General features: G+C 46.7%; 1 protein-coding gene and 1 non-coding gene across 2 annotated transcripts in view; both read left to right on the top strand.

Annotated features, from left to right (window-relative positions):
- The window catches only part of LOC142784437 (uncharacterized), a 156588-nt gene that overhangs the window by 18884 nt on the left and 110911 nt on the right, over positions 1 to 26793 (top strand). The gene's annotated exons all lie outside the window — the stretch shown is intronic.
- On the top strand, positions 19429 to 19501 carry TRNAA-CGC (transfer RNA alanine (anticodon CGC)). Its single transcript has one exon. It is a non-coding gene; the product is annotated as a tRNA-Ala (tRNA).

Raw genomic sequence — 26793 nt, 5'->3', positions numbered from 1 at the left:
AAGTCGAAGAGAGTTCTGGCACGACTGCGATGTCGGCGGTGTTGCAACGCTGGTGGCTCCGGGAGGCTAGTGCTTGCAGGTGACTTCGAGCAGGTTGAGCTAACTCGAGGCGAAGTCCCGATGTCTACGTTGCAGACGTTAATATCGCGTCACAACTAGACGAACGGATAAGTTTAGGTGGCCAGCCGATACAGGGCCACACTAAAAACTTCTAGAAGAGATGCTTGTTGATCTGTTTCTACACCATCTTGGTCAGCGACTAGTCTGCCTAGCAGGGCAAAATCCTGCGCTTAAATCCCCCTCGTGTCTCCTCGCTCTCTTCCTTGGGGACAAGAGACCTCTACCTGGGTCCAATCATGCTCGTTTAATTGATGGGAAACTCCGCCCCAAAAATGTTTTGACCCCACCCCTTTTTAATTGGGAGAGGGCCCGCAACTAGCGAGAGTGACAACCTGTCGGGTTGTTGTCATACGGCTTGGCAACCAGAGCGTTTCCCACGCTTTTCTCCGTGGGAACGGTCAACCACTTAGCTCTCAGTCGGTGCATCTTGTAGTCTAATCCTTGTTCAGGGTATACCGCGGCCTTCTACGACCTTGCAGACGTCGCCACAGTTACAAAAGGATTAACTGTTGGCGGCGACGTTCTAAGAAGAGCACCCCATTTTGCACTTATCGGTTCCCTTTCATGTGCCGCCGTTTCTCACGGTCAGTCGGGGAGTACGGCGCCCGTTAATTGCCGTGACGCGGTGTCGCCGAAAATAGCCGTCCGTGACATTTATCATAGATCCTTTATTTGGCAATTTCCTGCTTAAATGTTTGATAAATCTCTAGTGCGGACTTCTTAATCATGCCAATTCTTCACAAGTCAGTCTTCGTTTCCTTCGCTTTCTTCTTAACCGATAGTTCTTTTTGGTTTGGCCAGCTGCTGTTTTCCAAGTATTTACCAGTCAATTTCCTAGTTCGTTTCCTTCATTTTGCATCGACATTCTTCAAGTACAAGTAGCTGAAAACGTTCCTAGCCCAACGCTCCTCCCCCATTTCTCTCAATCGCTTCTCAAATTTTTCTTGCTGCTAGCTTCCTTGCCCTCAAATGATGTCCATCCCATATCACCTTGTACTCCCTCATTTGGTGTATTCCCGTGAGCTCCTAAGGCAAGCGTACCTATACCACGTTGCTTAATGTCTAATTTTGCTTGAACTTCTGATCTCATGCACAAGACCGCATTGCCGAACGTCAGTCCAGGAATTATGACCCCTTTCCATATTCTTCTCACAACATCATACCTATTGTAATTCCACAGTGCTTTGTTTTTCATCACCGCTGCATTCCTGTTACCTTTAGTCGTCACGTATAATTCGTGTTCCCTTAGGTACACGGCCCCATTGCTTATCCATACGCCCACACATTTGTATTTACCTGTTATCTCTAGCATGACCTCCTGTATTCTAAGCTCACTGCCTTCATTAACATTAAAAGTCATGACTGCTGATTTTTCTTTACTGAATCTGATCTCTAACCTATCTCCCTCATTACCACAGATATCTATCAATCTCTGCAAATTTTCCTTGTTGTCGGCCATTAGCACTATATCATCTGCGTACATCAATGCTGGCAGTGCCTGTTCAATGTGTTTTCCTTGTTTGACGAAAGAGAGGTTGAAGCCCAGTCCACTTCCCTCTAATGTGGCCTCTAATCTTTGTAGGTACTTCATAAATAACAAGGGTGATAGAGGACACCCCTACCTAAGCCCCCGTTTTACCTCTGCAGGCTTGAATACCTGTTTTTTCCACTTTATAACTACCTTGCTACCTTTTAAGATATCCTTTAAAAGATTAGTGACTGCAAATTTGCACACCTAATGTGTCCAATATTTCCTACAAGTCCTCTTGAACCACGCTATCTTATGCTGCCTTGATATCCAAAAATGCTAGCCACAGGGGTCTGTGTTCCTTTCCTGCTATTTTGATGCACTTCGTCAGTAAGAACAGATTGTCTTCCAACCTCCTGTGTTTCCGAAACCCATTCTGCAGTTCCCCCAGCACCCCCTCATCATCTATCCATGCCTGCAGTCTTTCCTTTACAATCTGCATCGCCAGCCTGTAGACCACTGATGTCATTGTTATAGGACGGTAGATGTTTATGTCAGCTTTGTCCCCCTTTCCTTTATAGATCATGCTCAACCTGCTGAGTTTCCATCCATCGGAGACTTCACCATCATTTGTTATTTTGCTTACTGCCTCTCTCAAAGCCTGCTTACACTTCGGACCTAATGTCTCTATCAGCATATTTGGAATGCCATCTGGGCCTGCTGATGTACTACTAGGAACCCTCTTCTCAGTCCTTTCCCACTCTCGTTGTGAAAATGGAGCCATTGCGCCACTTCATTCATCTTTGTCTATTGTGGTGCATGAAGCACTTCTTTGTTTGAATTTTTTTGTCATCCTTGTTCTTATATATTCAATAGCTTCATCCCCTTCTAGCCTAGTACCTTGGGCTGTAGTAATAAACTTCTGCTCTAGGCTCGTCTCATTTCTTAGGGAGTTTAGATGGTTCCAAAATTTTGCAGCTGCCTTTCCGTCTTTGTTTATGTACTTCTGCCAGCCACTGAGCTGCCTTTCTTCTAATCTTTTCACTGATCAGAAGGGATGCATCCCTTCTACAGCTTAGCAAGGTTTCCCATTTTCTTTCAACATCATCTGTTGGTTCACCCCGCTGCTTAGCATGTCTGTGTTTCCTAGAGGCTTCCTGGCGCTTTGCTATGGCTCTCTTAACTTCTTCATCCCACCAACTTTTGTGTTTGTGTCTTCTTTTCCGGGGTGACTTGTCACGCGTCTTAGCAAGCTCTAGCTTAAGCAGTCGAATCAGATTGGTTAACATTAATATATTGCCACATGGTTTGCTTGCGTGAGATCGAAGAGTGAAAGAGGACAAAGACGATCTCTCTGAGCCGCCGCTTGGCTAGTCTACTCAATGAGCCCATTATATCAAGTTGTCGTGAGAAACGTGACAAGACTGGTGGAGGTGCTGGGTACAACGTCTCACGATCCACCCGATGCCCAAGATCCCGTCCAGCAGCCGGAACACAAGCCCTGCACCCGTGGACACTCCTGTTCATAGAGTAAGCCACCGCCAACGAGGCCTACCGCCTGAGACACAAACCACTGACGCAGCGACTATGACTTCGACACAAGGTCCCGTGCAAGCTCCGACACCTTCCACGCCGATCTACTGCACCGTCCAGAATCCGCTCAGGCCTAGCCCATCTCACGGAGAGCAGCATGAAGATGTTGACGACTGGCTGAGTGAGTTCGAACGTGTCGCAGCGATCAATTACTGGGATGATGCCGCGAAGCTCCGGAACGTGTAAACTTGCCTAAAAGACGGTGCCAAGACGTGGTTTTTGAACAGGGATGATGTTCTGACATCTTGGCGCGAGTTCCAGCGTCGCCTCATGGAGACCTACAGGAGTCCCGACCGCCGCGAACGGGCGGAGCGTGCACTACAATCACGCATCCATATGCCCAACGAGACCATCTCGATGTACGTCGAGGACATGACATTGCTTTTCAAGCGAGCGGATCCTGCTATGGCAGAAGAAAAAAAGTTGCACCACCTCATGCGTGGTGTGAAGGAACAACTTTTTGCTGGTTTGGTGCGTAGTCCCCCCAAAATTGTTGCTGAGTTCCTTACTGAAGCGGCAACAATGGAGCGAGTACTGCACCAACGGTCTGCCCTGTTTGACCGTCAAGTGAATGCTAACCTCAACTCCCGAAATTTTCGCCACCCCTTGGAGCAAGAGCGCCGAATGGATTCGTGAGATCAACCGATCTGTCGTCCGGGGAGAAATGGAAAAGATGTACGGGACAAGGCAAATCGATGTTGGTTCTATCACCAGTATCATCCGTGACGAGGTCCAGCAGGTGCTGCACGCCCATCGTTTTCCGCCCATGTCGGTTGATCCGGAAACGGCTCCTGTGTCTACTTACAGTCACCGTCGTACGTACGCGGAATCCTTGTGATCTGCCACGCCTCTTTCTGGTCAAGAAGTCCTGACCCAGACAGTGCCGCACGTCCCGATCCAGACAATGTCATACGTCCCGCTCCAGACATTGATGCCGTCAGTCGCGATTTAGTCAGCGCACGCTGATTTGGACATCGATAGTCGCCGTGCACCGACGCGCAAGTCTGATCTCTGGCGTGCGACAGACAGACACCCCTCTGCTATCATTGCGGTGAGGCTGGTCACATTTACCGCGAACGCCCATACCGGCAACTTGGACTGCGTGGGTTTTCCGTCAATTCCCCTCGTCCCCGAATCGGTCAAAGGCCAAGGGATATCGAAGAGTATCTCGCGCAACAGCGTGCACCCTTTACACCACGGCAATCGCGGTCACCATCTCCGAGGAGACCCGCAGCCACTGGGCCACGTTTCGGAGTGACAGCACGGGAACGCTCTCCGAGCCCTCGTCGGGAAAACTGAAGGCAGCGGCCTTCGGGGGCAAGGTCGCTGAGACTCAAAGTGCGGACGACCTCCCATCGACGCTTGCACGCAACGCCGAAGGCATTTCGTCAGAGAATAATCGCAGTACCGAAGAAACGCCGACATCCACATCTGAACCTAGTGACCACGTGCCATTCGACATAGCTGTGCTGATTGACGGTCTTCAGCTCAGTGCATTGGTAGACACTGGTGCAGACTATTCGATTATCAGCGGGAGGCTAGCGAAAGATCTCCGAAAAGTGATCACGCCGTGTAATGGAACGCGAATTCGAACAGCTGTAGGACACTTTGTAACACCGCTGGGTCGCTGTACCGCAAGAGTGAAAATTCGTGCGTCAACGTTTGTGCTCAGCTGCCTCGTTCTTCGCGACTGTTCGCGTCAGCTGATTATCGGCATGGACTTCCTTCGGGAATACGATGCCATCATAAATCTCCGTGAGCGCATCGTGACCTTCTCGACTCAAGGCGCAACAGATCAACACGCTGATAACTGCCGTAGAACTGCGCTGCGTGTTGCTGACGACAGTGTGACGCTGCCACCCCGAGCAACTGTTCCCATCGAAGTCACTTGTGAAGACTTCCAAGACGGCGACGTGGTGGCTGAAAGCAACCTATCACTTCTGGTGCTCCAAGGTGTGTGCGCCGCCCGAAGTGTTGTGCGCGTCCGTGACGGGCAGTCAACGATACTAGTTACGAACTTCAATTACGAGCACCGGCATCTTTTCCGCGGAACCACCCTAGCTTATGGAGACCTTGTTGCCGACGTCACGGAGTGCTTCGCGTCCGAGGAAACGCATGAGGATGAAGAATTTCTAGACCGCATCGACATTAATTCGACGCTGTCAGACGAGAGAAAGGCTGCACTTCATGACCTTTTAAGGGAGTTTCGATCTTGCTTCGCCTCTTCTTCTAAAGTCCGTCAAACACACCTCACGAAGCATCGAATAATTACCGACGATGAGGTGCGCCCCATCCGGCAGCAGCCTTATTGCGTTTCTGCCAAAGAACGCGAGGCTATTCAGACACAAGTAAAAGAGATGCTCGATGACGGGATTATTCAACCATCCAGCAGCGCTTTGTCCTCGCCAATCGTTCTAGTGAAGAAAAAAGACGGAACGGTGCGATTCTGTATTGACTACAGGAAGCTTAATAGCGCCACAAAAAAAAGACGTCTACCCGCTTTCACGGGTCGACGACTCCCTCGACAGGTTACGACGCGCGAAGTATTTTTGTCGATCGATCTAAAGAGTGGCTATTGGCAAATTGAAGTGGATGAACGAGACCAAGAAAAACCGCGTTTGTGACTCCAGACGGACTTTACGAATTCCGGGTTCTTCCCTTCGGCCTCTGTTCTGCACCAGCCACTTTTCAGAGGATGATGGACACAGTTCTCGCTGGCTTGAAGTGGCAAAGCTGCCTTGTCTACCTCGATGATGTGGTCATCTTTTCCGAGAGCTTCGAAGAACATCTGAAGCGTCTGAGAAAGATTCTGGAAGCCATACACACAGCTGAACTCATGCTGAAACCTCAAAAATGCCATTTCGGCTATAAAGAGCTGAAATTCCTGGGACATGTCATTAGTGCGCATAGAGTGCGACCTGACAAAACTGCTGCTGTCGCCGCCTTCCCTGTTCCATCCGATAAAAGAGCAGTACGCCGTTTCCTCGGCTTGTGCGCGTATTATCGCCGATTTATCGCCAACTTCTCGAAGATAGCGGAACCTCTTACGCAACTCACCCGAGATGACGTGTCCTTTAATTGTGGCGCAGAACAAGATATAGCGTTCACAGAATTACGACAGAGAATGCAAACAGCCCCTGTTCTTGCCCATTTTGATGAGGACGCTGCTACAGAATTTCATACAGATGCCAGCAACGTTGGACTTGGCACTGTCCTTGTACAACGACACGGCGGCGTTGAGCATGTGATAGCTTACGCCAGTCGTACTCTTTCTCGAACCGAGCCCAACTATTCTACGTCAGAAAAAGAATGCCTTGCAGTCGTGTGGGCGACGACCAAATTTCGGCCTTACCTCTACGGTCATCCCTTCAAAGTGGTGACTGACCACCACACGCTCTGCTGGCTGGCAAATCTCAGAGATCCATCCGGCCGTCTCGCACGGTGGAGTTTGCGTTTGCAGGAGTTCGATATTACGATTGTGTACAGGTCAGGGCGCAAACACAAAGACGCCGACGCGCTTTCTCGAGCGCCTGTGGGGAACGCTGCCAGGGGCTCCGAAGATGAAGATGCCTTTCTCGGAGCAGTTAGCGACTCCAAATTTATGTCAAAGCAGTGGGCAGACGACGAATTACGCCCAGTCATTGATTCCCTGGAAGGGCGCAACTCTCAGGTCCCTCAACACATTGCTCGCGAACTATCCTCTTTTTGTCTATGAAGAGGCATTCTTTACAAGAAAAACGCCCGTGGTAGTGATAAAGCCTTCCTACTCGTTGTTCCTACCGACATGCGTGATGAGATTCTCCTTGCGTGCCACGACGAGCCCACGTCAGGACATTTGGGCTATTCGCGAACTCTCGCCAGAGTACGCCAACAGTATTACTGGCCGCGACTATCAACTAGTGTACATCGATATGTGAAAGGCTGCCGTGAGTGCCAGCGCCGCAAGACTCCGCCTTTGAGACCCGCGGGCCTGCTCTAGCCGATCGCACCACCACGGACACCGTTTGACATCGTGGGAATGGACCTTCTCGTGCCCTTCCCTTTGTCGTCCTCTGGGAACAAATGGATTATAGTTGCGACAGATCATCTTACTCGTTATGCCGAAACAAAAGCGTTACCCCTGGGCACGGCATCTGAAGTCGCGCAGTTCTTCGTGCACCAAATCGTCCTACGGCATGGTGCCCCGTCATGCGTGATTACGGACAGAGGGACGTCGTTTACAGCACGAATGATGGAGGACATTTTGAAACTGAGCTGCACATGTCATCGAAAAACAACGGCTTATCACCCGCAATCCAATGGACTGACAGAGCGACTTAACAAGACCATAGCGAACATGCTGTCAATGTACGTGGACGTACAACACAAAACCTGGGACGAAATTCTTCCATACATCACGTTTGCCTACAACACGGCAATGCAAAAAACAACGCGATTTCCGCCTTTCCGACTTCTTTACGGACGCAACGTGCGAACCATGCTCGATGCTATGCTTCCGTGCGACCAAAGCAATGAACTTGCTCAAGACGCTGAGCAATACACTCAATACGCCGAAGAAGCTCGTCAGCTAGCTCGCATAAACACCATTCACCAACAAGATGCAGACGCACTGTGTTACAACCTCCGCCATCGAAATGTCACCTACCACCCTGGGGACCGAGTGTGGGTGTGGATCCCTGTCCGGCGACCAGGCTTATCCGAAAAACTCCTAAGCCATTATTTTGGACCGTACAAGGTTCTTAGACGAGTCACAGATGTTACCTACGAGGTATTTCCGGACGGCGCAGCGTCTTCTCGTCGACAGCTTCGGCCGAAACCGCGCATGTCGTTCGGCTGTAGCCCTACTTCACACAGTAGCCCTTGTGGTTTCACGTGCTACGACATGCCGTGACTTTGCATTGCTGCTGCTGTTTGTGGTCTCCTGTGTTTTTATGCCTTTTCTTTTGCGCTTGGCGCAAGCGTTGACGAAACTTCCTCATTTGCGCTGCGAGTACTGGCACACTCCCTCTTTTGGTTCTCTATATCTGCGTGCGTATGCCTTCATTTTTTTTATTTACGAGCATCGAGTGAATGCTTTCAAAGGGGGGGGGGGGGGGGGACTATTGCCACATGGTTTGCTTGGGTGAGATTGAAGAGTGAAAGAAGACAAAGACGATCTCTCTGAGCCGGCTAGTCGACTCAACAAGCCCATTGTATCAAGTTTGTCGTGAGTAACGTGACAATATTAACTAATCTAATTGTAATATATACATATGCACAACGCCCTGTGTGGGGTCAGGGAATCAGTTCCAAAACCGGCACCGGAACCGACAGCATGACGCCACCCATCGGATGTGAATGTGTGGATGTGTTTTTTTGAGTATGCGGACGAAAAAAAAATATATGTGGAAAAGGGGCGCCACAAAGATTGCAAACATGCGCCGTTATTTAGGTACTATCTCGAGGAAGTGCCATCGCGAGGACTTTCAATTTACGGACAGAGCACCACCGTGTTGGGAAAGGTGGAAGAGCAACTTTTTGGCGACTTTTCAAAGCAGTGCTGTAGAAATAAGGGATGTGGCACTGTACTTTACATATAAGTCTGGCTCTTTATTGGAGTACTGTCTTAAAGAACGTCACCTGCTGCATTCTGCAGAACCAAAGCTCTCACCATCCGAGGTCGTAGCCTTGGTAACGCAAAGTTTTTCAGCCGACATCCGCCGTGAAGTACAAATCAGTGATTTAAGAACATTTAATGATCTTCTTAGATGCATACAAGCCTCAGTGGTGCCATTTTCTTCGCGAAATTAGTGAGGTGGTGAACAAACGCTTGATGAAGAGGGGCAATTTTTAGCGGTACACAATGCAGAGCTTCCACGTTAGCTAATTATGTGCGATGACAAGCCCCAAGCAAAAACCTGCACCGAAATAGTTTACTTCCTATCAGCAACCTTATTTACGCTTCTATTGAAGTAGACGGCACTAAAACGAAGGCCCTTGTTGGCAGTATGCTTTTGTTTCTGTCATCAATAAGAGTCGAGTGAATATTAGTCACCTGCATGCTGTTAGAGTATTGCGCGTGCAAGCCTATATGCGATGGGTTAGTGAGCACTCATATTGAATAAATTACCCTGAACGTTGAATTTCAAGGTCAAACTACGAATAATGTATCGGTCATCCCGGGCGTCTCTACAATTCTATTTTTCTCGCGTCCGACATGAAGAAGCTTCATATTATATCTCTTGGGATGTCAAACCATTGGTCAAGGACAACATCAGACGAGAAGATGTCGTTCAGGCGTACAACGAAACAAGGATAACTTTTGACTCGGAGGACAATAAATAAAAGTACGCAGAACTTACATGCATGGGAAGCTACCCTACGGCAATGAAACTTCACGTGATCCTTTTATAACTTAGTGGCAAAAGCGTTCTCCGCAGAGTTTTTTATAGCATGTCCAGCGATAAAAATGTGCGGCCTAAAAAGGAGCTGCAAGGAATGTTGGATGCCGATATTATCCAGCCTTCTGACTCTCCATTTGCTTCTCTAAAACAATTGCCCAAAAAGAAGATGGAACGTTCAGGCTCTGCACAGATTACCGGACACTTAATTGCCAAACAGAGTTGATACCGTATTCAACGCCGAGGATCGACAATATTATTGACGAAACTGGTGGTTGCCATTGTTTTATAGCGATAGCGATTATATGAACAGTCTCGGCTGGTTTTTACTGTTGCCGGAGCGGAGGTGCCGTAACGAACCGAATATATATATATATATATATATATATATATATATATATATATATATATATATATATATATATATATATATATATATATATATATATATATATATATATATATATATATAGTGTCAAGAGGTTTATTAGCCGTTATCGACAACGGCAAGACAGCGTGAAGAACCGTGCAGCAGAGATCAGCACAGCAGCGAACCGAAGCACGAGCCGAGAGAGAGCCCGGCGTTGGAGATGCAGACACATCTTCTTCTTCACAATCGCTTCCGCTGAAAAAGGAGCCATCCTGGCGACTTGAGAAGTTTCAGGCAGAGGCTCATGGTACGGTTTCAATTGGGAAACATGGACGATGTCACGTGCACGCCGGCGCATGTCGTCCGATTGGGAAACTGGAACAAATGGGAAATTAACCGGAGAGGTTTTCTCCAAAATGGTGTAAGGCCCCTCGTACCAGGGCACAAGTTTCGAGGAGAGTCCTGGAGTTCGGTATGGGATGGCGAGCCAGGCATGAGATCCTGGGGCATAGCTGGGATCTGAAAGGGCGGTGCTACAGTGTTCTTTCTGGCGTAGCTGCTCTTTCGAGGTGAACGTACTGGCGAGCTGGCGGCACTCTTCGGCTTGTCGAGCAGCATCGGAGATAGGTGGACACTCGGAAGCATCAGGACGGTAGGGTAGTAGGGATTCTCACCTTTCTTTCTTCCGTAAAGAAGAAAGAAAGGTGAGAATCCCGTAGTGGTTTGTATTGCGGTGTTATATGCGAATGTGATGTATGGGAGAACACGGTCCCAGTTGCTATGATCGGATGCCACGTACATTGAGAGCATATCACCCAGCGTGCGGTTAAACCATTCCGTTAGCCCGTTAGTTTGCGGGTGGTGTGCTTTCGTTTTCCGATGAATGACGTAGCATTCCGAAAGCAGAGTTTCGACGACCTCGGAGAGGAAAGCGCGGCCTCTGTCACTAAGGAGCTCTCGAGGTGCACCTTGTCGAAGGATAAGACGTTGTGAAATGAAAGAGGCGACATTCTGAGCTGTAGCACTCGTCAAAGCGGCTGTTTCGGCGTAGCATGTCAGGTGGTCAACTGCCACTATAATCCATCGATTACCATCTGGTGTCAATGGACGGGGGCCGTAGAGGTCAACGCCGACGCTATCAAATGGCTTGGTAGGGCATGGAAGTGGCTGCAATGCGCCAGTCACACGTGGCGGTGTTGATTTGCGTCGCTGACAGTCAGGACAGCACTGCACAAATTTGCGTACAAAATTGTACATGCCGCGCCAGTAATAGCGATGGCGAAGGCGCTCATATGTTTTGAACATCCCGGCGTATCCACTGCGGATCGTCGTGAAGAGAGGCACATATTTGCGATCGTAAAGTGCGTGGAATGACCTGTAGCCACCGGCGGCCATCGGGAGCGTAGTTGCGTCGATGAAGAAGTTGATCGCGGATGGCCAAATGGAAAGCTTGACGTTGGAGGGATCGCGATACTAGAAGGTTCGGCGTGCCAGATAGATATTCGATAAGAGATGCGATCCACGGGTCACGTTGTTGTTGGGTGGCAATCGAGTCGAGATTTAGTGATGACAAGGTCTGGAAGCGAGTGTTTCCGCACGTAGGATCTGGTGGTAAAGGTTAGCGGCACAGGGCATCAGCTTCAGAGTGTTTGGGTCTGCAGTGGTATACGACGCGAATTTCATACTCCTGGATGCGGAGTGCCCATCGCGCAAGGCGGCCAGAAGGGTCTTTCAAAGTGGAGAACCAGCAAAGCGTGTGGTAATCAGTTACTAGATCGAACGGGTGGCCGTATAAGTATGGCCGGAACTTTCCAAGCGCCCACACCAGAGCCAAACACTCTTTTTCTGTCATGCTGTAATTAGTTTCGGCTTTCGTCAGAGTGCGGCTAGCGTAGGCCACAATGTATTCTGAATATCCGGGCTTTTGTTGAGCGAGGACAGCGCCTAGCCCGACGCCGCTGGCGTCGATGTGCACTTCGGTAGGAGCCGTCGGGTCGAAGTGGCGTAGAATAGGTGGGGAGGTAAGCAGACGGCGCAGAGTAGTATAGGCAACGTCACACGCAGGGGAGCAGGAGGAGAGGTTCACGTCACCGCGAAAAAGCTGGGCTAATGGTGACATGATAGATGCAAAATTGCGAACAAAGCGCCGGAAATAGGAGCATAGGCCTACAAAACTGCGAAGTTCTTTCATGGTCGTCAGCTATGGAAATTCTGCGACTGCTCGAAGTTTTTCTGGGTCAGGTAATACGCCGTGCTTGGACACGATGTGGCCTAGGATGACGAGCTCGCGTGCAGCGAAGCGACATTTTTCAGGTTAAGCTGCAGGCCAGCATTGGTCAGACAAGTCAAAAGGCGAAGGAGGTGCGTAGGAAAATCATGGGAGAAAACCACGACATTGTCGAGGTAACAGAGGCACATATTCCACTTCAGGCCACGTAGCGTATTATCCATAAGACGTTCAAACGTGGCAGGCGCGTTACAACGCCCAAAGGCATGACGTTAAACTCGTATAGTCCGTCTGGTGTAATATATGCCGTTTTTTGGCGATCGGCTTGAGCCATTGGGACTTGCCAGTAGCCAGACCACAAATCTAGCGACGAGAATTCCGCTCCGTGAAGGGCGTCAATGGCGTGATCAATGCGCGGCAAAGAATAGAGGTCCTTTCCGGCTATCTTACTATAACGACGATAGTCCACGAAAAATTGGATAGATCCGTCTTTCTTACGCACGAGGACGACAGGAGATGCCTAGGGACTGTGAGATGGTCGAATGACGTCTCTACGAAGCATATCTTTGACTTGATCGTTGATGACGCGGCGCTCTTCAGCGGAGACACGGTATGGTCTTTGACGCAGTGGCTGGTGTAGGCCGGTGTCAACATGATGTTTGACTTGTGACGTGTGGCCCAGTTGAGGTTGCGACACATTGAAAGAACTCCTGAACTCATGCAGAAGATCCAGCAGGTCGGCATGTTCAGTGGGAATGAGAGTGTTGGCGATGGCGCTGGAAAACGTATCATTGGACAACTCCCCGAGTGCCGACAGTGCTTTTGGGTAGTCGCAGTAGCCATCCGGGACATCAACCCAAGACGAAGGGTCGAGATCCTGCACGCAGCCTAGACATTCCCTCGCAAGCAAAGTGACAGGTGTGGAAAGCGGATTGCTTACGAACATAATGCTTCTTCCGGCGGCAAGGTCAATTGTTGCAAAAGGCAGCGGCAGAGCTCGACGACTCTTTAAGATGTCGGAAGGCATAAACAGCGCTGTAGCGTAAGTGTAGGCGTTGCATGAAACGGGAACAAGTGTGAAATTTCGAGGTGGAATATCGGTATATTCATGAACGAGCAACTTCGGCGGTTGTTGAAGAGCGTCAAGTAGTGGGACATCACACAAGGGTGAAAACTCAACTTCGGCGCGTGCGCAGTCGATGACGGCATTATGGTGGAATACAAAGTCCTACCCGAGGATGACATCATGCGAACAGACAGCGAGAACAATAAACTCCACGATGTAAAGATTGCCTTCAATGGACACACTTGCAGGGCAGGCTGCGAGATGCGTTACTTGCTGTGCACTTGCGGTGTGAATTAAGCGACAGTCCCGAAAGTGGCCTCGTGACTTAGCGTAATAAACGACAGACATTAGCGGCAATAACAGAAACAGCTGCGCCGGTTTCCACAAGGGCGAAAGTACAATAACCTTCAACAGTTACTGCGACCACGTTAGCAGGAGAGGAGTGAGGGATTACACAGTTCGCAGTTCTTGCCTCTTGAACTGCGGTGCTTAGTTTTCCTGTTCGGAGAGTCCGGGCTGGTGACACATGGGGGAGAGCGATCGCCGATAAGGAGAGGGTGCGCGCGGCGTCACGAAGTCGGGGTCGTTGGGAGGAGCATAGCGAGGTGACGAGACCGGCCCGTATTGCGCGAAGGGTTGGCTGCCGGGTTGCGACGATCGGACATAGTCGCCTGAACGTCTGAGGTCGACGGCGGCAGTAGCGGACAACGTGTCCGGGAGTGAAGCAGGCGTAGCAAATCGGTCGGTTATCGGGCGTCCTCCAAGGATTGGAGACTGGTGGTCCCGCCCAAGGTGCAGTATAAGCAGCCGCGTGTGCGGGCTGTGAGCGCATGGTGTAGGGCGGTTGCGGAAGCCTACGCACAGCGTCTCCATATGTGAGCGCGGCGGCTACGGGCTGCATCTACTGTTGCGAACAGGCGACAGGAGGAGCCACAGGCTGCGCTGCATACGTTAGGGGCACGGCCACAGGCTGAACGGCTGGAGGATCGGCGACAGGGGCACCTACCGGCTGTGCAACACGTGGGCAGTAAACACGGCTAGATAGAGGCGGCTCGTAGTGCGCAAGGGGAACAGCTTCCTCTTTTCTACACCTTTACTCCTACCCCTTTATCCCTCCTCACCCCCATCCCTTGTGAGCTACTGTTGAGGTGTCGCTCACTGAAGCAGACAGTTACGGGGCTCACTTTTCTCTTCTTTCTTTCTTAAGAATCTTCTTCTCAGCTTGTGCAACCTCTTCCGATATAGCAGGGCAAAGCGGGGCAGGTAGACGGGTGGTGGTCTCATGAGTAAAGGGCACTAAAAAAAGTTGGCGGGCAACTTCCTCACGGACGAAGGCTCGGACTTGCTGAAGCAACGGTGAATTGTCAGGCATGGTGTCGAAACTGGACAGCGACTCACCACCACGCTGAGGCAGCCGAGTAGGAGTGCGTTGCTTCTTCAACTCGTCATAGCTCTGACATACGCTGACGACTTCAGAAACTGTGCTCGGATTCCTAGCCAAGAGCATTTGAAATGCGCCATTGTCGATGCCCTTTATGATGTGTTTGACCTTGTTCGACTCGGGCATGGTGTCATTCGCGCGTCGACAAAGGTCGACGACATCCTCAATTTAGCCGTTAAAATTTTCGCCAGTCTGCTGAGAGCGGACGCGCAAGCGCTGTTCTGCCCGCTGCTTGCGGACAGCTGGCCGACTGAACACTTCAGCACATGACGTCTTGAAGACACTCCATGTATGGATGTTGTGTTTGTGGTTGTTAAACCACAATTCTGCGACGCCAGTGAGATAAAATATGACGTGTCCCAGCTTGTCGGCTTCATCCCACTTATTATTGGGGCTCACCAGCTCGTAGTGCTCGAGCCAGTCTTCCACGTCGGTCCCATCCGCACCGCTGAAAATCTTCGGGTCCCGTAGCCTGGGATGGCCAGGGCAGGTGAACTGGGGCGACGAAGTCGATGGGTTGGCGTTATCAGTCATAACGGGCGGTAGCGTGCAGCTTCGCAGCTCCAGGGTGTAGCGACGGGGATAAACAGCACCCTCCACCAATTATGAAGAGGTTTATTAGTCGCTAACGACAACGGCAAGACAGCGTGAAGAACCGTCCAGCAGAGATGAGCATAGCAGCGAACCGAAGCACGAGCCTAGAGAGCCGGGCATTGGCGATGCTGCTTGCTGCAGGCACATCTTCTTCACTATATATATATATATATATATATATATATATATATATATATATATATATATATATATATATATATATATATATATATATATATATATATATATATATAATATAAAATAAGGGAGAGAAGTGTATACCTAAGGGCTCGTATTTCCGTGGTTTAACACAATATTAATGAGATATAACAGACAGTAATGCCAAGGAATGTACAGGGGAAGTTATTAGAACCAATGGAATGTAAATAAGAAGAAAGAAGAAAGAAAAGTGGATGAAAAAATTACCAGCTGTGAGCAGGAATCGAACCCACGACCTTCGAATAACGCGTCCGATGCTCTAACCACTGAGCTATCACAGCGGCCGTCCCTCCATCCACTTTTTGGGGTTTATATGTGAATTTAGAAGTAGGAGTGAAAGTCAGCGCCATCTATAAGCCAAACAACCAGTGTGAAAACACTCTTATTCGCATGTTTTGGCGTCACGTAGCACGTGAACTTATTATGAGCGGGCAGCTGATTAATTGTCCCTCCTATACAACCTAAACACACCAAGTCTGCCAGTACGAGACCCTCGTTCAATGAAATAAGGGAGAGAAGTGTATACCTAAGGGCTCGTATTTCCGTGGTTTAACACAATATTAATGATATATAACAGACAGTAATGCCAAGGAATGTACAGGGGAAGTTATTAGAACCAATGGACTGTAAATAAGAAGAAAGAAGAAAGAAAAGTGGATGAAAAAATTACCAGCTGTGAGCAGGAATCGAACCCACGACCTTCGAATAACGCGTTCGATGCTCTAACCACTGAGCTATCACAGCGGCCGTCGAAGGTCGTGGGTTCGATTCCTGCTCACAGCTGGTAATTTTTTCATCCACTTTTCTTTCTTCTTTCTTCTTATTTACATTCCATTGGTTCTAATAACTTCCCCTGTACATTCCTCGGCATTACTGTCTGTTATATCTCATTAATATTGTGTTAAAGCACGGAAATACGAGCCCTTAGGTATACACTTCTCTCCCTTATTTCATTGAACGAGGGTCTCGTACTGGCAGACTTGGTGTGTTTAGGTTGTATGAGAGGGACAATTAATCAGCTGCCCGCTCATAATAAGTTCACGTGCTACGTGACGCCAAAACATGCGAATAAGAGTGTTTTCACACTCGTTCTTTGGCTTATAGATGGCGCTGACTCTCACTCCTAGTTCTAAATTCACATATAAACCCCAAAAAGTGGATGGAGGGACGGCCGCTGTGATAGCTCAGTGGTTAGAGCATCGAACGCGTTATTCGAAGGTCGTGGGTTCGATTCCTGCTCACAGCTGGTAATTTTTTCATCCACTTTTCTTTCTTCTTTCTTCTTATTTACATTCCATTGGTTCTAATAACTTCCCCTGTACATTCCTCGGCATTACTGTCTGTTATATCTCATTAATATTGTGTTAAAGCACGGAAATACGAGCCCTTAGGTATACACTTCTCTCCCTTATTTCATTGAACGAGGGTCTCGTACTGGCAGACTTGGTGTGTTTAGGTTGTATGAGAGGGACAATTAATCAGCTGCCCGCTCATAATAAGTTCACGTGCTACGTGACGCCAAAACATGCGAATAAGAGTGTTTTCACACTCGTTGTTTGGCTTATAGATGGCGCTGACTCTCACTCCTAGTTCTAAATTCACATATAAACCCCAAAAAGTGGATGGAGGGACGGCCGCTGTGATAGCTCAGTGGTTAGAGCATCGAACGCGTTATTCGAAGGTCGTGGGTTTGATTCCTGCTCACAGCTGGTAATTTTTTCATCCACTTTTCTTTCTTCTTTCTTCTTATTTACATTCCATTGGTTCTAATAACTTCCCCTGTACATTCCTTGGCATTACTGTCTGTTATATCTCATTATTATTGTGTTAAACCACGGAAATACGAGCCCTTAGGTATACACTTCTCTCCCTTATTTCATTGAACGAGGGTCTCGTACTGGCAGACTTGGTGTGTTTAGGTTGTATAAGAGGGACAATTAATCAGCTGCCCGCTCATAATAAGTTCACGTGCTACGTGACGCCAAAACATGCGAATAAGAGTGTTTTCACACTCGTTGTTTGGCTTATAGATGGCGCTGACTGTCACTCCTACTTCTAAATTCACATATAAACCCCAAAAAGTGGATGGAGGGACGGCCGCTGTGATAGCTCAGTGGCTAGAGCATCGAACGCGTTATTCGAAGGTCGTGGGTTCGATTCCTGCTCACAGCTGGTAATTTTTTCATCCACTTTTCTTTCTTCTTTCTTCTTATTTACATTCCATTGGTTCTAATAACTTCCCCTGTACCTTCCTTGGCATTACTGTCTGTTATATCTCATTAATATTGTGTTAAACCACGGAAATACGAGCCCTTAGGTATACACTTCTCTCCCTTATTTCATTGAACGAGGGTCTCGTACTGGCAGACTTGGTGTGTTTAGGTTGTATAAGAGGGACAATTAATCAGCTGCCCGCTCATAATAAGTTCACGTGCTACGTGACGCCAAAACATGCGAATAAGAGTGTTTTCACACTCGTTGTTTGGCTTATAGATGGCGCTGACTGTCACTCCTACTTCTAAATTCACATAAAACCCCAAAAAGTGGATGGAGGGACGGCCGCTGTGATAGCTCAGTGGTTAGAGCATCGAACGCGTTATTCGAAGGCCGTGGGTTTGATTCCTGCTCAAAGCTGGTAATTTTTTCATCCACTTTTCTTTCTTCTTTCTTCTTATTTACATTCCATTGGTTCTAATAACTTCCCCTGTACATTCCTTGGCATTACTGTCTGTTATATCTCATTAATATTGTGTTAAACCACGGAAATACGAGCCCTTAGGTATACACTTCTCTCCCTTATTTCATTGAACGAGGGTCTCGTACTGGCAGACTTGGTGTGTTTAGGTTGTATAAGAGGGACAATTAATCAGCTGCCCGCTCATAATAAGTTCACGTGCTACGTGACGCCAAAACATGCGAATAAGAGTGTTTTCACACTCGTTGTTTGGCTTATAGATGGCGCTGACTGTCACTCCTACTTCTAAATTCACATATAAACCCCAAAAAGTGGATAGAGGGACGGCCGCTGTGATAGCTCAGTGGTTAGAGCATCGAACGCGTTATTCGAAGGTCGTGGGTTCGATTCCTGCTCACAGCTGGTAATTTTTTCATCCACTTTTCTTTCTTCTTTCTTCTTATTTACATTCCATTGGTTCTAATAACTTCCCCTGTACATTCCTTGGCATTACTGTCTGTTATATCTCATTAATATTGTGTTAAACCACGGAAATACGAGCCCTTAGGTATACACTTCTCTCCCTTATTTCATTGAACGAGGGTCTCGTACTGGCAGACTTGGTGTGTTTAGGTTGTATAAGAGGGACAATTAATCAGCTGCCCGCTCATAATAAGTTCACGTGCTACGTGACGCCAAAACATGCGAATAAGAGTGTTTTCACACTCGTTGTTTGGCTTATAGATGGCGCTGACTGTAACTCCCACTTCTAAATTCACATATAAACCCCAAAAAGTGGATGGAGGGACGGCCGCTGTGATAGCTCAGTGGTTAGAGCATCGAACGCGTTATTCGAAGGTCGTGGGTTCGATTCCTGCTCACAGCTGGTAATTTTTTCATCCACTTTTCTTTCTTCTTTCTTCTTATTTACATTCCATTGGTTCTAATAACTTCCCCTGTACATTCCTTGGCATTACTGTCTGTTATATCTCATTAATATTGTGGTAAACCACGGAAATACGAGCCCTTAGGTATACACTTCTCTCCCTTATTTCATTGAACGAGGGTCTCGTACTGGCAGACTTGGTGTGTTTAGGTTGTATAAGAGGGAGAATTATTCAGCTGCCCGCTCATAATAAGTTCACGTGCTACGTGACGCCAAAACATGCGAATAAGAGTGTTTTCACACTCGTTGTTTGGCTTATAGATGGCGCTGACTGTCACTCCTACTTCTAAATTCACATATAAACCCCAAAACGTGGATGGAGGGACGGCCGCTGTGATAGCTCAGTGGTTAGAGCATCGAACGCGCTATTCGAAGGTCGTGGGTTCGATTCCTGCTCACAGCTGGTAATTTTTTCATCCACTTTTCTTTCTTCTTTCTTCTTATTTACATTCCATTGGTTCTAATAACTTCCCCTGTACATTCCTTGGCATTACTGTCTGTTATATCTCATTAATATTGTGTTAAACCACGGAAATACGAGCCCTTAGGTATACACTTCTCTCCCTTATTTCATTGAACGAGGGTCTCGTACTGGCAGACTTGGTGTGTTTAGGTTGTATAAGATGGACAATTAATCAGCTGCCCGCTCATAATAAGTTCACGTGCTACGTGACGCCAAAACATGCGAATAAGAGTGTTTTCACACTCGTTGTTTGGCTTATAGATGGCGCTGACTGTCACTCCTACTTCTAAATTCACATATAAACCCCAAAAAGTGGATGGAGGGACGGCCGCTGTGATAGCTCAGTGGTTAGAGCATCGAACGCGTTATTCGAAGGTCGTGGGTTCGATTCCTGCTCACAGCTGGTAATTTTTTCATCCACTTTTCTTTCTTTCTTCTTATTTACATTCCATTGGTTCTTATAACTTCCCCTGTACATTCCTTGGCATTACTGTCTGTTATATCTCATTAATATTGTGTTAAACCACGGAAATACGAGCCCTTAGGTATACACTTCTCTCCCTTATTTCATTGAACGAGGGTCTCGTACTGGCAGACTTGGTGTGTTTAGGTTGTATAAGAGGGACAATTAATCAGCTGCCCGCTCATAATAAGTTCACGTGCTACGTGACGCCAAAACATGCGAATAAGAGTGTTTTCACACTCGTTGTTTGGCTTATAGATGGCGCTGACTGTCGCTCCTACTTCTAAATTCACATATAAACCCCAAAAAGTGGATGGAGGGACGGCCGCTGTGATAGCTCAGTGGTTAGAGCATCGAACGCGTTATTCGAAGGTCGTGGGTTCGATTCCTGCTCACAGCTGGTAATTTTTTCATCCACTTTTCTTTCTTTCTTCTTATTTACATTCCATTGGTTCTAATAACTTCCCCTGTACATTCCTTGGCATTACTGTCTGTTATATCTCATTAATATTGTGTTAAACCACGGAAATACGAGCCCTTAGGTATACACTTCTCTCCCTTATTTCATTGAACGAGGGTCTCGTACTGGCAGACTTGGTGTGTTTAGGTTGTATAAGAGGGAGAATTATTCAGCTGCCCGCTCATAATAAGTTCACGTGCTACGTGACGCCAAAACATGCGAATAAGAGTGTTTTCACACTCGTTGTTTGGCTTATAGATGGCGCTGACTGTCACTCCTACTTCTAAATTCACATATAAACCCCAAAAAGTGGATGGAGGGACGGCCGCTGTGATAGCTCAGTGGTTAGAGCATCGAACGCGTTATTCGAAGGTCGTGGGTTCGATTCCTGCTCACAGCTGGTAATTTTTTCATCCACTTTTCTTTCTTCTTTCTTTTTATTTACATTCAATTGGTTCTAATAACTTCCCCTGTACATTCCTTGGCATTACTGTCTGTTATATCTCATTAATATTGTGTTAAACCACGGAAATACGAGCCCTTAGGTATACACTTCTCTCCCTTATTTCATTGAACGAGGGTCTCGTACTGGCAGACTTGGTGTGTTTAGGTTGTATAAGAGGGACAATTAATCAGCTGCCCGCTCATAATAGGTTCACGTGCTACGTGACGCCAAAACATGCGAATAAGAGTGTTTTCACCCTCGTTGTTTGGCTTATAGATGGCGCTGACTGTCACTCCTACTTCTAAATTCACATATAAACCCCAAAAAGTGGATGGAGGGACGGCCGCTGTGATAGCTCAGTGGTTAGAGCATCGAACGCGTTATTCGAAGGTCGTGGGTTCGATTCCTGCTCACAGCTGGTAATTTTTTCATCCACTTTTCTTTCTTCTTTCTTCTTATTTACATTCCATTGGTTCTAATAACTTCCCCTGTACATTCCTTGGCATTACTGTCTGTTATATCTCATTAATATTGTGTTAAACCACGGAAATACGAGCCCTTAGGTATACACTTCTCTCCCTTATTTCATTGAACGAGGGTCTCGTACTGGCAGACTTGGTGTGTTTAGGTTGTATAAGAGGGACAATTAATCAGCTGCCCGCTCATAATAAGTTCACGTGCTACGTGACGCCAAAACATGCGAATAAGAGTGTTTTCACACTCGTTGTTTGGCTTATAGATGGCGCTGACTGTCACTCCTACTTCTAAATTCACATATAAACCCCAAAAAGTGGATGGAGGGACGGCCGCTGTGATAGCTCAGTGGTTAGAGCATCGAACGCGTTATTCGAAGGTCGTGGGTTCGATTCCTGCTCACAGCTGGTAATTTTTTCATCCACTTTTCTTTCTTCTTTCTTCTTATTTACATTCCATTGGTTCTAATAACTTCCCCTGTACATTCCTTGGCATTACTGTCTGTTATATCTCATTAATATTGTGTTAAACCACGGAAATACGAGCCCTTAGGTATACACTTCTCTCCCTTATTTCATTGAACGAGGGTCTCGTACTGGCAGACTTGGTGTGTTTAGGTTGTATAAGAGGGACAATTAATCAGCTGCCCGCTCATAATAAGTTCACGTGCTACGTGACGCCAAAACATGCGAATAAGAGTGTTTTCACACTCGTTGTTTGGCTTATAGATGGCGCTGACTGTCACTCCTACTTCTAAATTCACATAAAACCCCAAAAAGTGGATGGAGGGACGGCCGCTGTGATAGCTCAGTGGTTAGAGCATCGAACGCGTTATTCGAAGGTCGTGGGTTCGATTCCTGCTCAAAGCTGGTAATTTTTTCATCCACTTTTCTTTCTTCTTTCTTCTTATTTACATTCCATTGGTTCTAATAACTTCCCCTGTACATTCCTTGACATTACTGTCTGTTATATCTCATTAATATTGTGTTAAACCACGGAAATACGAGCCCTTAGGTATACACTTCTCTCCCTTATTTCATTGAACGAGGGTCTCGTACTGGCAGACTTGGTGTGTTTAGGTTGTATAAGAGGGACAATTAATCAGCTGCCCGCTCATAATAAGTTCACGTGCTACGTGACGCCAAAACATGCGAATAAGAGTGTTTTCACACTCGTTGTTTGGCTTATAGATGGCGCTGACTGTCACTCCTACTTCTAAATTCACATATAAACCCCAAAAAGTGGATAGAGGGACGGCCGCTGTGATAGCTCAGTGGTTAGAGCATCGAACGCGTTATTCGAAGGTCGTGGGTTCGATTCCTGCTCACAGCTGGTAATTTTTTCATCCACTTTTCTTTCTTCTTTCTTCTTATTTACATTCCATTGGTTCTAATAACTTCCCCTGTACATTCCTTGGCATTACTGTCTGTTATATCTCATTAATATTGTGTTAAACCACGGAAATACGAGCCCTTAGGTATACACTTCTCTCCCTTATTTCATTGAACGAGGGTCTCGTACTGGCAGACTTGGTGTGTTTAGGTTGTATAAGAGGGACAATTAATCAGCTGCCCGCTCATAATAAGTTCACGTGCTACGTGACGCCAAAACATGCGAATAAGAGTGTTTTCACACTCGTTGTTTGGCTTATAGATGGCGCTGACTGTCACTCCCACTTCTAAATTCACATATAAACCCCAAAAAGTGGATGGAGGGACGGCCGCTGTGATAGCTCAGTGGTTAGAGCATCGAACGCGTTATTCGAAGGTCGTGGGTTCGATTCCTGCTCACAGCTGGTAATTTTTTCATCCACTTTTCTTTCTTCTTTCTTCTTATTTACATTCCATTGGTTCTAATAACTTCCCCTGTACATTCCTTGGCATTACTGTCTGTTATATCTCATTAATATTGTGTTAAACCACGGAAATACGAGCCCTTAGGTATACACTTCTCTCCCTTATTTCATTGAACGAGGGTCTCGTACTGGCAGACTTGGTGTGTTTAGGTTGTATAAGAGGGACAATTAATCAGCTGCCCGCTCATAATAAGTTCACGTGCTACGTGACGCCAAAACATGCGAATAAGAGTGTTTTCACACTCGTTGTTTGGCTTATAGATGGCGCTGACTGTCACTCCTACTTCTAAATTCACATATAAACCCCAAAAAGTGGATGGAGGGACGGCCGCTGTGATAGCTCAGTGGTTAGAGCATCGAACGCGTTATTCGAAGGTCGTGGGTTCGATTCCTGCTCACAGCTGGTAATTTTTTCATCCACTTTTCTTTCTTCTTTCTTCTTATTTACATTCCATTGGTTCTAATAACTTCCCCTGTACATTCCTTGGCATTACTGTCTGTTATATCTCATTATTATTGTGTTAAACCACGGAAATACCAGCCCTTAGGTATACTCTTCTCTCCCTTATTTCATTGAACGAGGGTCTCGTACTGGCAGACTTGGTGTGTTTAGGTTGTATAAGAGGGACAATTAATCAGCTGCCCGCTCATAATAAGTTCACGTGCTACGTGACGCCAAAACATGCGAATAAGAGTGTTTTCACACTCGTTGTTTGGCTTATAGATGGCGCTGACTGTCACTCCTACTTCTAAATTCACATATAAACCCCAAAAAGTGGATGGAGGGACGGCCGCTGTGATAGCTCAGTGGTTAGAGCATCGAACGCGTTATTCGAAGGTCGTGGGTTCGATTCCTGCTCACAGCTGGTAATTTTTTCATCCACTTTTCTTTCTTCTTTCTTCTTATTTACATTCAATTGGTTCTAATAACTTCCCCTGTACATTCCTTGGCATTACTGTCTGTTATATCTCATTAATATTGTGTTAAACCACGGAAATACGAGCCCTTAGGTATACACTTCTCTCCCTTATTTCATTGAACGAGGGTCTCGTACTGGCAGACTTGGTGTGTTTAGGTTGTATAAGAGGGACAATTAATCAGCTGCCCGCTCATAATAAGTTCACGTGCTACGTGACGCCAAAACATGCGAATAAGAGTGTTTTCACATTCGTTGTTTGGCTTATAGATGGCGCTGACTGTCACTCCTACTTCTAAATTCACATATAAACCCCTAAAAGTGGATGGAGGGACGGCCGCTGTGATAGCTCAGTGGTTAGAGCATCGAACGCGTTATTCGAAGGTCGTGGGTTCGATTCCTGCTCACAGCTGGTAATTTTTTCATCCACTTTTCTTTCTTCTTTCTTCTTATTTACATTCCATAGGTTCTAATAACTTCCCCTGTACATTCCTTGGCATTACTGTCTGTTATATCTCATTAATATTGTGTTAAACCACGGAAATACGAGCCCTTAGGTATACACTTCTCTCCCTTATTTCATTGAACGAGGGTCTCGTACTGGCAGACTTGGTGTGTTTAGGTTGTATAAGAGGGACAATTATTCAGCTGCCCGCTCACAATAAGTTCACGTGCTACGTGACGCCAAAACATGCGAATAAGAGTGTTTTCACACTCGTTGTTTGGCTTATAGATGGCGCTGACTGTCACTCCTACTTCTAAATTCACATATAAACCCCAAAACGTGGATGGAGGGACGGCCGCTGTGATAGCTCAGTGGTTAGAGCATCGAACGCGTTATTCGAAGGTCGTGGGTTCGATTCCTGCTCACAGCTGGTAATTTTTTCATCCACTTTTCTTTCTTCTTTCTTCTTATTTACATTCCATTGGTTCTAATAACTTCCCCTGTACATTCCTTGGCATTACTGTCTGTTATATCTCATTAATATTGTGTTAAACCACGGAAATACGAGCCCTTAGGTATACACTTCTCTCCCTTATTTCATTGAACGAGGGTCTCGTACTGGCAGACTTGGTGTGTTTAGGTTGTATAAGAGGGACAATTAATCAGCTGCCCGCTCATAATAAGTTCACGTGCTACGTGACGCCAAAACATGCGAATAAGAGTGTTTTCACACTCGTTGTTTGGCTTATAGATGGCGCTGACTGTCACTCCTACTTCTAAATTCACATATAAACCCCAAAAAGTGGATGGAGGGACGGCCGCTGTGATAGCTCAGTGGTTAGAGCATCGAACGCGTTATTCGAAGGTCGTGGGTTCGATTCCTGCTCACAGCTGGTAATTTTTCCATCCACTTTTCTTTCTTCTTTCTTCTTATTTACATTCCATTGGTTCTAATAACTTCCCCTGTACATTCCTTGGCATTACTGTCTGTTATATCTCATTAATATTGTGTTAAACCACGGAAATACGAGCCCTTAGGTATACACTTCTCTCCCTTATTTCATTGAACGAGGGTCTCGTACTGGCAGACTTGGTGTGTTTAGGTTGTATAAGATGGACAATTAATCAGCTGCCCGCTCATAATAAGTTCACGTGCTACGTGACGCCAAAACATGCGAATAAGAGTGTTTTCACACTCGTTGTTTGGCTTATAGATGGCGCTGACTGTCACTCCTACTTCTAAATTCACATATAAACCCCAAAAAGTGGATGGAGGGACGGCCGCTGTGATAGCTCAGTGGTTAGAGCATCGAACGCGTTATTCGAAGGTCGTGGGTTCGATTCCTGCTCACAGCTCGTAATTTTTTCATCCACTTTTCTTTCTTCTTTCTTCTTATTTACATTCCATTGGTTCTGATAACTTCCCCTATACATTCCTTGGCATTACTGTCTGTTATATCTCATTAATATTGTGTTAAACCACGGAAATACCAGTCCTTAGGTATACTCTTCTCTCCCTTATTTCATTGAACGAGGGTCTCGTACTGGCAGACTTGGTGTGTTTAGGTTGTATAAGAGGGACAATTAATCAGCTGCCCGCTCATAATAAGTTCACGTGCTACGTGACGCCAAAACATGCGAATAAGAGTGTTTTCACACTCGTTGTTTGGCTTATAGATGGCGCTGACTGTAACTCCTACTTCTAAATTCACATATAAACCCCAAAAAGTGGATGGAGGGACGGCCGCTGTGATAGCTCAGTGGTTAGAGCATCGAACGCGTTATTCGAAGGTCGTGGGTTCGATTCCTGCTCACAGCTGGTAATTTTTTCATCCACTTTTCTTTCTTCTTTCTTCTTATTTACATTCCATTGGTTCTTATAACTTCCCCTGTACATTCCTTGGCATTACTGTCTGTTATATCTCATTAATATTGTGTTAAACCACGGAAATACGAGCCCTTAGGTATACACTTCTCTCCCTTATTTCATTGAACGAGGGTCTCGTACTGGCAGACTTGGTGTGTTTAGGTTGTATAAGAGGGACAATTAATCAGCTGCCCGCTCATAATAAGTTCACGTGCTACGTGACGCCAAAACATGCGAATAAGAGTGTTTTCACACTCGTTGTTTGGCTTATAGATGGCGCTGACTGTCACTCCTACTTCTAAATTC

This window comes from Rhipicephalus microplus, unplaced genomic scaffold (assembly GCF_043290135.1).
Source record: "Rhipicephalus microplus isolate Deutch F79 unplaced genomic scaffold, USDA_Rmic scaffold_14, whole genome shotgun sequence".
In the NCBI taxonomy this organism is placed as follows: Eukaryota; Metazoa; Arthropoda; class Arachnida; order Ixodida; family Ixodidae; genus Rhipicephalus; species Rhipicephalus microplus.
The sequence above is the reverse complement of the archived record's forward strand: the minus strand, read 5'-3'. Positions and strand labels throughout refer to the sequence as shown.